The sequence below is a fragment of the Diadema antillarum genome, unplaced genomic scaffold (genome assembly GCF_040938485.1).
Source record: "Diadema antillarum isolate AM-2024a unplaced genomic scaffold, OU_Dant_1.0 scf00000123, whole genome shotgun sequence".
In the NCBI taxonomy this organism is placed as follows: domain Eukaryota; kingdom Metazoa; phylum Echinodermata; class Echinoidea; order Diadematoida; family Diadematidae; genus Diadema; species Diadema antillarum.
The window spans coordinates 1,793,846-1,804,381 of record NW_027271012.1 but is presented as its reverse complement, the minus strand read 5'-3'; the positions used below and the strand labels follow the sequence as shown (position 1 = coordinate 1,804,381).

The window sequence follows — 10,536 nt, the reverse complement described above, 5'->3', positions numbered from 1 at the left end:
GAGGCGCCCTGAGTGACGGGAAATCTATGGGATCGAGTCACGGAGCGCGTTTACTGTGTTCCGCGCGGCGTCATTGATTGGCCGCTATTCAAACCACTATACAGACAGAGAGGCAGAGCAGACGATTTCTGAGTCTGTACCACTATTTCATTACATTTTCATTTACTTTCCTTTTTTTTCAACAAAGAGTGTCAGTGTACAAAGCATAACATGAAGAAGAAAAAAACAATATACATATTTTCCATACATCGAAATATAACAGAAACACAATAAATATTGAGGAAGAACAAATGTTATTTACTGCATAAATTTGAAAATGTTGAAAATTGAGGGGGAAGCTGAAAAGCAGAGCTTCTCACATGCATTCCCCTCAAAACTAAAAGGCGCCGCGCATGACGAAACATATTCACTCAGATAAGCATTGGCTGTGACGTGCGACTTACACGCGATTCGTTAAAAACTATGTCCCGTGATCTGTCATTCGAATGTCTGTTAAAGGAAGTTATCAACATGTTCACGTAACAAAGGAGAGACAAGGGAAGATAGATAATGAGAGAGAGGAGATAAGTATTAGGAGGGGGAGAGATAAAAAAAATGGATGGATGATTACTTCCCTCCTTTCCTTCTGTCCTTCCTTCCTTCCTTCCTTCCTTCCTTCCTTCCTCTCTTCTCTCTTTTCTCAACTCCGTCCTGATTTTCTTCGTATTGTTCCGTTTGTAGTGCTCTTGTTAGTACTTTGATGTGCCTTAGCTCATGTACCTGCCACACATTCTATTTGTTTGTTAGTCTCCTCTCTGCTGGATCACACACTTTATCTAGTTTTATCAACCCCTTCAACAATGATTATGATATAATAATAATTATTGATTTATGTTTAATTTGGTCAATTTGTTAAGTAATGTATTGGATTTGGTGACCGCGCAGTTTGTTTTTTTCCTTGTTTATGTATTATGGTAAGACGCACAATCTTCAAGCTTTACTTTCTAGCAATTCTCCATTCCCCAACTTATTCATCACTCAAATCTTTCATTTCTTTAAATCCATTAAAGGCATGATGCGCCCTGCTTTTTGATTACTCATAAATTCCTTTTATTTACATTTACGTCTGTGCTATTGATTATACATTTTGGAATGGAGAAAAATTAAAGTTGAACTTTGACTAATAAGAATGATTTTTTTTTTTTTTTTCAGCCTGGACTGGATGTATTTGTTAGGCACTGTTGAGAGCTTTCTCATAATATAGTATAGGCTCTTTGTTGAACATCGTAGCATTAATATACTTTGGAGCACTCTGTGCGCAGTCTTTTTTCGTTATTTTCACCATCACCATCACCATCACCATCATCATCATCATCATCATCATCATCATTATCCTCTTCTTCTTCTCCTTTTTCTTTTTCATCTTCTTCTCCATCTTCTTCCTCCTCCTCCTCTTCTTCCGTGTCCTTCTGTTTTTCTCCTCCTCATCCCTGGGCCTCTATCTTTGCACCTTTCTGACTGGTCCTGCTGAAAGGGCGTGAAGAATCCATAGTCATGTTTGTCACGTGACCCGTAGTAGAGGAACACTTCTCCCACTTCAGATAAAATGCATAAAGGCCTATGCTTTTTTGTTTTTGTTTTCTTCTGGGGGTTACCTAGATGCCAATTACCAGCTTGTATCAACCTATCACGCAATATCATTTCTTAATTCTTTCTCGCCAATATCGCACACCTTTTTTCCACAGATGTGTAATAGATAATGTAGCTCGATATGACAGTTGCGGTGCTCCGTTATGAAGGGAGTTAGATGTAGTCGACGCCCCCCTTTAATATCACCTATGTAATGACACCGCATCTCGGTCCGGGCTGTGGTGAACACTTTTCTTGAAGTGCCGCTCTTGTGGGAGATGGAGGCGGATATGTTGGCGTAATTTTAGAGTCCGCGAATGTCAAGAACTCGACGTGGCCCCGAGGTGTGTGCACCGGCACCCAAAACATGTGTAAGGTTTGACAGCAAGAGTGGGCGTTAATCTCGTTACGTCCTCAGCAGGGCTGAGAGGGATCCTCCAGAACGGGAGAAATGGGGGAGGCGGAGTCTTCTCTCTCTACACGAGAGCGGCGAAATGCGGCAACTTCAGGCGTGCTACGAATATGCATGCCTGGAGTGTTTGATCGTGACTCCTTCCATGATTATACTGACTGTCAGGGTCATCGGTCCTTATAATAGTTTTTTACCAGGTAACTTTGACCGCCTGACGGTGATGCGATGGCTTGCAGCCCGTTTCTAGAGCGTCCCAGGGATCGCTTCCTCAATCCTCAATCCTACAATCTCAGGCGTTCCATCGCAACGAGACGGGGAAGTATATACTCAGTTTAGTTGACATTCTTATGCCAATCTGTTTCCGTAATTGTATTAGGCACATACGTACATTAAATGTCACGATTCATACTATTTCATCCACCTTTATGGATATTGTTAGTGATAAACAAGTTCAAGTTATGATATTGATACAAGGACAGAATCAAGGTGTTCAACAATGTCACCCCAGCAACTCACCGGCAGGCCGCTAGAATTAATTGAACAAACCCACGTTTTACACTGATGGGGGGGGGGGGGGTGAATTATCTCAATATAAACTAATGGAAGAACTCATTGAGCACTTAACCTATATTTCAAGACTGTGTCTCTCAGAGTTGAAATAGGTCAATAGCATGCAAACATGAATACAAAATTTATAGAGTAATAAAATGTTGTTAGCGTATACATTTTCATTGATATTGGTATCAAACCACACACGCAAATTACAGCGTACGTGCAATGTCTGATTCCATTTTCATCAATATAAGTGTTTCCATATCGAAATGACGCAAAGTTATTGCAAAGAAGTATTAGCGATTTTTACAAGGTGAAATGTCATGAAACAAATACAAACGCAAGCAATAGTGTAACAAAAGTATAACACATGAGACACCGCTGCACCTACAAGCACTACACATAATTTACATAGGCTTGATTTGATCTTCTGAAATCACTACGATTTAAAGTAGCTCTAGCTAGATAGTATGCAACATCACAGCTGCCCACGTTATATATATATATATATATATATATATATATATATATATATATATATACACGCACACACACACACGCACACACACAAAGATTTTAAAAGTACGTTTTTGACCAATAATTTCTCATCTACAATCAACACCCCCCGCCCCCTTCAAGGCATTGTGACTAGGCTGTAACAAGACTAGGATAATAATGAGAAGAATACAACTTATTGTTTAATGTCAGGCCAAATAAAAAAAAAAAATGTAGTGTACATTCACGCATGAGATTTGTGACTTCGAGATATTAACGTCGCCTCCTCATTTCAATATGCATGTTTCGTTGCTACTAATATCACTTTTTAGTTAACATTTTGCCTTGCACAGTAATAAGAAAAGTCACTGAGCAGAGAATTCGCAAGTTCAGTTTACCCAGAGTGGCAACCTACCTCCTGTTTGGACATTTATTTTTCACGGCAAATATGCAATGGTCACACTATTTGTACTATTAAAGTAGAGTTTTATATATAACAAAACTTTTAGTCAAGAATGCATGACGTCAAACATCAAATTTCACTGTTTTCCAACCATTAAAATGAAAGTGTCCTGTACCACCTGAGTGGGAACTCACCACATCCGTGTTGTAAACTTTAATGATTTAAAGTGTGTGTGTGTGTGTGTGTGTGTGTGTGTGTGTGTGTGTTATTGGATTGAGGAAAATGCCGAAATATTTGAAACATTCAGGTGAAATTCAAGCAAATAAGCAAAGTATGTTCTTTAGTTCATTCCATTTGTACCGTTCCCCGGATAGGAACTGTATATTTGTGACGTCACAATGGTAAGAAAATTTGGAGGAAGTATGAAAGTAATTTCACAACTATGTTTTATGCAAAAGTACTAATTCATTTGACCTGATACTAAGATTTGTTAAGGCAGATATTATGTCCATGCCATCTCGAGGAGCAAGGTTAAGGATATTTTTTTTTTAAATGTTTTTGACGCTTTGGGCGTTGGCTTTCTCACAAAAGATAGAAATCGAAGCAAATATAGTCTTTGAATAATTGTATCTATTTTGCTAACTATGTACATAAAACTCCAATGATATTTACAAAGAAACTGCACGATGCGGTCCAGAGGGTAAGAGCACGGATTCTCAATGTTTAGGTCCTTGGCCCGAGTCAAGGCACTAAATCCTCATTACCTCGCGTCCTTCGAAGGGGACTTCAAAGGCCGTCTGTTTCGTGGAAGCTTGCTCATAAGCATTGGATGATGCAGACATGTGTGTGTGTGCGTGTGTGTGTGTGTGTTTGCGCGCGCGAGCGTGATCATGTGCGGGATTGTTTGCTCGTGTGTGTGTCGTGCATGTTGTGTTCTTTGCGTTTGTGTATGTGTTTGTATGGATGTCTGTGCTCCCAGGTCCCCAATAACACTACACTGTTAATTCCAGGGACCATCCTAAGTTAGTCATATACTTCAGTAGAGAAAAAAAAAATGTATAAAAATTATATATAATAAGACCCAGACCATCATGTTGTCTCACATCAAAACAGTAACAGTGAAACGTCGTTGATCTAGTTCTTGGCCTAGATTGACGACATCCAAGAATTAGACAATTTGGAGCATGATTTACCTCTCCACAAAGTCTATGATGCCGCTAGGAGCCATTAGGGAGACATCTCCTGATATTCAGGACACGAATAACTCTCTTCATGAAATGTATTCCGTGAAAACCATTCGGCAGGACGTTAACAATGGAAAAGGTTAGGGTGCCGTTTTGAGCATAATCTTACAGCTTAATTTTAATCAATTACTACCCTTGCCTCGCTTGCATGAAATAACATTTTACGTTTAACCTTTTTTTTTTTTTTTTTGTTCTGAAATTATCGTTTTGGCATATGTCCAAACGTTACTGCTGACTTCCATGTTTCAATGGTATCATTCTGCTTTACAATAAATGTGCGGTTTTACAATTGTTTTTTCAATCTTTGCCTTTTCTAATTTTGAGCGCCATGATCTGCCACGAGCGTCTTCGCAGGCAGATATGCAAGGAAAACGCGAAGTACACACATTGTTAGGATTATTTACATTATCATAATCATCATTTTTTTTTTGTTATGTAAAAACGAACAATGGCTTTTGAAGCGAGTGCACACTGAAAGAACATTGCGTTGAAATGGAATCTTATCGATTTTTCGGTGAGCTATCGATCTTTTTTAAAGAAATAGATATTTGATGGAGCTCATGATTTTTATCACAACAAATATACTTTGCTATAATGGTTGTTTTGTAAAAGGTTATTTTACGTCGACCGATCTCAAAACTTGTTGAATTGTTGAATTCATTTTTAAGTAATTAGTTGATATTCAATGGTATTATTAATGATTTTAAGTTTACAAAAATACACCAACCTTTCCCGATATGATACAGATGTATGTAGGCCCCTATATGATGCTTAGCCATTTGGGAACAATATCTTGCATCCACCTCGCCCCGTTCCAGAATACTTCTCGAATGTCTTAGATGTATCCTTCCCAACTAATCTAGATCGGATCTGATCCTCCGCCAGCTTTGAGTTCATTATATGGGTCGATTTTAATAGTTACAGAGCCCCGGTGGGTATAAAGAGACGTGTGGATGTTTCCATGTCATTCTAATTCTATTGAGAATGCCGTTGTATTCTTCGTGGCATTTGCAATGTCTATATCTTACCTTTAATTCCGAGGCACGTATATGGTGGAAGGCTAATAACCGCGTGTCCTTGTATAGTGAAGCTATACTCCTATGCCAGACTTTTTAAAGAGAGAAGGCTGCTGTAACTGCCTCCAATTGACAGTAATATTCCCAGGAAAGGGCACACATTACAGCACACATAACCATGAAGACAGCCTGATAAAATGAGATTTGTCGCCAACGGAGATTCGCAACCTTCTCGATTTATAGCGATGGCCGCGTTTGCATCTCTTAAAGCGCCGATGGTACATCCCGAAAAAACGACAATCACTTTTTGCCATCCTGCAAAATTGCCAAATTCCTTTTAGCAACTGTCGATCGCTCAAGTCAACTTAGGTTTCTGATCGTGTGCACTAGCATTTGGAAAAAAATCAAGGCAAGAAAAAGGAAAAACAAGCAAACAATGAAAAAGCAATAACAAAACCAAGCACCTTTCGGGGGGAAAAGCTTATCCCCTAAATCCACATATATGATGACACCATGTAGATTCTGGTTGTATGCACGACTACTTTGCTCAATATCCACTACACAAAAAAAAAAAGTGTCAGTAATTCCAGTGTCAAATTGATAGTCGTAAGACAGTTTGGCATTTGCCTATCCTACCGTTATTATGACATATGATTATTTTTATTTTGATGCATCGCCATAGCAGGTATAGTATGTAGTTATGTAGCCATGACTACAGTTTATAATACTTTCTCATTACTTCTCTAGAATCATAGCTTAGACCCGAGTGTAATGAATACCATTCATAAGCCTACTCGTGGAAAATCTCTTCTGTTCCTTAGAACCGAATATTGGTGAAATTTTACTTTGACGATGAGCCCTTATATAGGTCGTAGTGTTTTGCCCCAGAATAGAGGCAAAGTAATTATCCCTGGTTGAATTTTATGTACTCCCACTGGTAGTAGGTCCTACTATGTACGACATGTATGTATACACAAATCCCTAAACACAGGAATTTTGCTGTAAATATACGTATAAGGTCAAAAGGGCCGTCTAAGGTGATGGGATTGAGTTGGATTATTCATCTATTTATACTTATTCATATTACTGATTAGTTTATTTGTTCAATTATTCATTCATTTATCTATTTATGTATTTATTTATGTATGTATTTATGTATGTATGTATGTATGTATTCATATATTTATTCATTTGTTTATTTATTCATTCATTTATCAATTCATTCATTTTTTCATTTTTTATTATTATCAAAATAATCTGACATCAATCAACGCGGTGACGGTAAATCATGGTACATTTTATATACAAAATCCTAGAAGGCATAGCGGATGCCCACATTTTCAAGACCCGGATTATACGGCAAAAGTTTGGATCGACCCCTATTCCCGCACAGTTTTACATCGGAGGCCTACTATTTAACCAAAAAGAAAAACAAAAAAAGAGAACTACCAAATTTTAGAGATTCATAGACTTTCACCTGATATTGTGATTCAAAGTTGTTTGCAACCACTTATTAAGAATGCGATTTAGGCAAGGTATTTATGTTACCCACGCTCGGCTTTCCTGTTTGTTTGTTTGTGCCAAGAAATATCATAGTGGTTCATATTCCGGGTATAGCAGCTATAGCCCATTCGCAATATGTGTTGCGTTACATTATACACCAGCATTACACGTTCGACATTGGCTGCCATCTCCGTACATTCCACTCACCTTCAACCCACTACTATATACCTCTAGAAGTAAGAATGAGGTTGACCAGATTGAAGAGTTGTGTGACACGCATGCTATACCCAACCCGCTGCCCTATTTCCGTAAAATCACCCTAAGTGCTTGGAGTGAAAGGCTGTTAGTGATCTGACCACCTTTTTTCTTTAACCCTTGCATTCCTTCGTTCTTCCTTCGTTTCCTTCGCGAACTTCATTCTCCTTTTCAGTCACTACAGTCTGCCCTTCTTTTTATTCTCTTTGCTCCATCTGCAACGACTTCTACTATATCTCCCCGTTAGTGGGAGTGGGTTAATCCGGCGCCACATAAAGAGAAGTCACGATGCGGCTGCCGATTTCAAGTGCTCCTAATTTCTGCCCGCGGTCTGCCCCGTACCTAGCGAAAGATTAAATTCCCCGTATCATGGCAGTATACCAGAGAGGACTGTTCGCCCAAGCGCCCGAAGAGTGCGTGCGCAGTGCGCTGCGGGCTGCAAAAAGTGTCGACAGCTTATCGAGTGTGAACGCCGATTCACGACAAATGTATTTCTGGCCTTTCGCGGGTTGCCATCTCAAAGGCGATATTATTATCCCTCCTTGCAGCGTCTCTCTCTCTCTCTCTCTCTTCCTCTCTTAATTCTTTCTGCCGTTTTCCCCCTTGTTTTTGTTGCTGTTGGAGTCCCTCATTCATAGGTCAAGTATCATCCTTTGAGTCGTGGGAGACATTGTTAAAGGAATTATGAACATCTTGTTATGGTCATCGATACGTTGGCTCTTCTTAATTTCACTGCCATCTCACATCGGGGACAGCTTAATTGGAACTGATTGAATTTATTCAGTCTTCAAAAAATATATCGTAAAGAAATGTACAAACGTCGGGGGAAAAAACAACACAGATGCACACAACAGGTACTGCATTCTTCTATCAACAAAAGTTTAAATGCCAATATGAGAATCAAGTAAAGATTTGGCAGTTTAGAAGCATTTGAAATTTCTGCAACTGAAACAAACGATTGAATATGAAAACCAAAGAGCTCGAATTAAGGACTTTTCACTACATTCTGCCAAGAACTGTCAAGAACCCCCCCCCCCCCAAAAAAAAAATAAATATGTATATATTATATATATAGTGCATGAGGCTGAATGCACTATGACAATATATAAGCACCGACAAATTCTGAATTTGTCCCGAAGGCCAGTTATATTCAATGAGGCCGCAGGCCGAATTGAATATAACTGCCTGAGGGCAAATTCAGAATTTGGAGGTGCTTGTATTGTTATAGTGCAAGAAGAACTCATGCACTATGTGTTATATAAAATAGCATACATACCCAGGTGAATTATAAAAATAGGTAGAAATAGGGAAGTCCAGATCACTTACCAATACCAGTTTCTTTCAAGCTGTGTAACGTTAGACAAAATCCGGAAGTAACAGTAGAAACTCTTAACAGTCAACAGTTAACACGTAATTAACGCTCTGGAACACCGAACACAAGATCCAAACGTGAAATTCCATAATGGCATAGTTCTAGGCCTACAATGAGACCATGCCCATCACATCGTCATTGAGTTTGTTCGTTTACTTCTGATAATAAATTTTGACTTTGCATCCATGAAAATGAAGTTGCTGGTGAGTACTTATGTTGGAACTGATGTTGATAGGAGAAGTGTGGGGTGACGCGAGTCCAGCCGTAACGTTAGGACTAGATGTAGGCCTAGATCTGCGAGCGACAGAGCTAACGTTAATTAGTAGTAGGACTAGGAGTAGGACCAGGTCTAGGCGCAACCGGATTCAAGCACGTGCTTGTGGCAGGCATTGTAGGCGTCGACTGGACCCGAGAAATGGTCAAACTCATTCGTCGCTTTTGCTCTTCCTCAACTCGAGAATAATGCTTTATGCTTGCCTCAGATTTGTGCCCGGAGATTGCCATTATATGGCGTGCTTCGAATCCAGCATTATCGAGTTTGTGAATTGAAGTTGCCCGAAGGCAGTGGTTGGTATACACTTTAGAACAATGCGCTTCAGCAGTAATCGACGACATTTTGTTCGCAAGAGTATTCACACCTACGGGAGAATTGTCGTACCATGGATGGCCAGGCCTTGTGGTTGCTTTTGGTCGTTGCCACAATGCATCACAGTGTGGATGTAGGTGTGAGACATATTTCACGAAAGATTCAACGGGGCAGTCATCCTTATGGGTCTCATACATACGACCTTGTTGACTTTGTTCGTCATCAAGCCCTTCCCCACGGTGATTCTTGGTTTTCATGTCTCTAGCCAGATACACATACCTTTGATTCGAAGAGTCAGTTGTGACAGCAAAATCTCCCTTGTTCATGTTGCGGAGATTTTCTCTTCCCCTGTTGCAGAAATGCAACATTAGATCTAAGAAAACCTTATTCTGGAGACCCCTTGGTGTCGTAGGTGAGACGGCAGGTGAAGATTTGATTTTTGACATATCTTCGTCGGTGATAGGGTCCTTATGCCGTACGGATCCTTTCCCAGCCTCTTTCACTTTGTGTAGCACAGCTTTAAACATATCATTTGCACCTTTGAAGTCACCATCGCTACAAATGTTTACGTCAAGCGTTTGTTGAAAGTGTCGCTGAAGACCATAACGAAGTGTGATCAGAGAGCGCTTAGCGTATAGTTCCCCATTTCCCCTACGCACCTCCGCGTAAAATGTACGCAGAAAGCGGCACAAGTCTTGGGCTGACTTGCTTTCAACATCCGTCAGGCCGATTCCTTTTTCCGAGCAGTACGATTCCAAAATTCGAAGCGCGTATTTTATGACATCTTTAGTTTTCTTTGCGTCCTTATTGTCCAAGATGTCGCTTAGATCAGTCTCTGTTAGAGTAGCGAACCTGTTGTTTTCAGCTTCCATGTTTAAATCTACCGCCGAACTAGTCGAGTCCCCCACTACAGTACTACATAGTTGCTGGCGGCGACGGATCAAACTTCGATAATAACGATAGTATCGAAAAAAGGTATCGTGAGTGTGGCGCAATCGCGTTGATAAGGTGCGGGATTCAAGTACTCGATGATTAAAATGGGGGAGCAAAATCCGATATCAAATCGATAGTGGGTTATCGTTGGCAATCG

General features: G+C 39.9%; 1 pseudogene; it reads right to left on the bottom strand.

Moving 5' to 3' along the window:
• Positions 1–8,992: 8,992 nt before the first annotated feature.
• Positions 8,993–10,318, bottom strand: LOC139720204 (uncharacterized; annotated as a pseudogene).
• Between the last annotated feature and the right edge of the window lie 218 nt (positions 10,319–10,536).